The sequence below is a fragment of the Lolium rigidum genome, chromosome 6 (assembly GCF_022539505.1).
Source record: "Lolium rigidum isolate FL_2022 chromosome 6, APGP_CSIRO_Lrig_0.1, whole genome shotgun sequence".
Classification (NCBI taxonomy): domain Eukaryota; kingdom Viridiplantae; phylum Streptophyta; class Magnoliopsida; order Poales; family Poaceae; genus Lolium; species Lolium rigidum.
This window is the reverse complement of record NC_061513.1, coordinates 124,534,292-124,536,627: the sequence shown is the minus strand read 5'-3', so window position 1 is coordinate 124,536,627 and position 2,336 is coordinate 124,534,292.

Sequence of the window (2,336 nt, the reverse complement as noted above, 5' to 3'; positions counted from 1 at the left end):
TTGTTGGAGTCATTCGGTCATACTCGTGCCTAGCCCTGTAGTAGTCGCCACTGTAGTCGTCGTAGTCGCCGTCATCATCGTCGCTGGCATCGGGGTCGCGGTACTCTCCGGTCGGCGGGTGAGCACGCGTGGGCTGGGACTGAGGGTAGCGCAGGCGGGGGCCACGGTAGGCCATGACGCCCTGGAGAGTCCGGCCGCGCCACCACGGCCGACGGCCGGCCTCGTTGAAGTTCGAAGGAGGCGGACCGCCCTCCTCATGCACGGAAAGCGCCCTCTCACGCCGATTGATGAAGAAGCTTTCCCAAGTCGGGCTGTAGTCGGGATGCCACCGGGGATTCCTCCGCTGCTCCGGCGTGAGCTCGAAGTAGTAGTGGTTCGTGATGGCCATCTCGCGCGCCACACCTAGAGGGACTGGAGGGACCGGTACGCCTCCGACGCTTAGCAACCAGCCGGTCGGGACGCGGTAGCCCGGCGGGCGAGGGGTAGTTCGAGGCGCAAAGCGCCTCCGCCTCCCGGGGGTTAGAGATGCGATGGAAGCCATGGGAGAGAATGATGAGGTTTGCAGATATGAGTCTAGATGTGATATGTAAATGGTGGCCAAGCCTACATATATATAGTGAAAAAATGGCGGGAAGACAAAGGCGGGAACCGGTGGAAAGCGTGGGAAGAAAATAGGCGGGAAGACAAAGGCGGGAACCGGTGGAAAGCGTGGGAAGAAAATAGGCGGGAAGACAGAGGCAAACCTTTAGTACCGGTTCGTGTCTGCAACCGGTACTAAAGCTGTCGGCAGGATAAGGACGCCCTGCTCGATGAGATAAAGTATGTAGCGCACGACGCCCTGTCGGTGGGATAAGGACGCGTGGGTAACCTTTAGTACCGGTTCGTGTCTGCAACCGGTACTAAAGCTGTCGGCAGGATAAGGACGCCCTGCTCGATGAGATAAAGTATGTAGCGCACGACGCCCTGTCGGTGGGATAAGGACGCGTGGGTAACCTTTAGTACCGGTTCGTGTACGCAACCGGTACTAAAGCTGTCGGCGAGGATAAGGACGCTACGCCTATAAAAGGAGCATCGATACACCATGGGAAGCAGCTCAAGAAGCCAACATGGATGGAGAGTTTCATCACCATGGATGGAGGAAAGGGTTGGGAAATCTCCCGTGGCGGAACTTGTCGAAGATGCCCTTGGTGCACACGCCCTATGGCATCTTCGGAAGTTCCGCCTCGGAAACATTTCCCTGCAAGCCCGTGGAAGACTCCATCTCCTCTAACAATGTTGGGGAAAGGGTTGGGAAATCTCCCGTGGCGGAACTTGTCGAAGATGCCCTTGGTGCACACGCCATATGGCATCTTCGGAAGTTCCGCCTCGGAAAAATTTCCTGCAAGCCCGTGGAAGACTCCATCTCCTCTAACAATGTTGCGGAAAGGGTTGGGAAATCTCCCGTGGCGGAACTTCTCGAATATGCCCTTGGTGCACATGCCCTATATATGGCATATTCGGAAGTTCCGCCTCGGAAAAATTTCCCTGCAAGCCCGTGACTTAACTAGTAAAACAAGCCAACCATCTCCATTGTTAATATCTTACATACAGTAACATCATTACACAAGTTATGATCCCTATATGTAGCTAGCTAGTCTTCTGAGTTTTCTTCGCCCGTTTCCCTTTCTTCTTCTTGCGACGCAACCATGGACAATCTTCATTGTTTAAGATGATGCTTGGGTCAATTTTTACCTTGAAGGGTGGAATATCGTCAAACTTATTATAATCTTCGACATGTCTGTCTTGTCCTCTACTCCCACGATGTTTCTTTTTCTGAAAGAACTATGTGCCGCTTTGGCTCATCGTATGATGTGTCCTCTTGCCTTTCTTTTCTTTTTTTCGGTTTGCTAGACATATCCTTCACATAAAAAACCTGAGCCACTTCACCGGCTAGGACGAATGGTTCGGTGTCGTACCCAAGATTCTTGAAATCCCTTGTAGTCATTCCGTCTTGCGGGTCTACACGTGCCCGTCTTTCGGGTTGAACCATTTACACCGGAACAAAGGGACCTTGAAATTAGGTCCATAGTCAAGTTCCCATATCTCCTCTATGTACCCATAATATGTGACCTTGTTCCCATTGCCATCTTACGCATCAAAGCGGACACCACTTGTTTTGGTTGGTGCTCTTTTTGTCTTGGGCGAAAGTGTAAAATGTGTTCCCATTAATCTCGTACCCTTGAAAAGTCGATATAGTAGAAGATGGTTGCTTGGCCAACAAGTACGGCTGCTCGTCATCGGTGACATTCATGAGACGTGTTTGCAACCAACCGCCGAAAGTCTTCATGTGTTCTCCA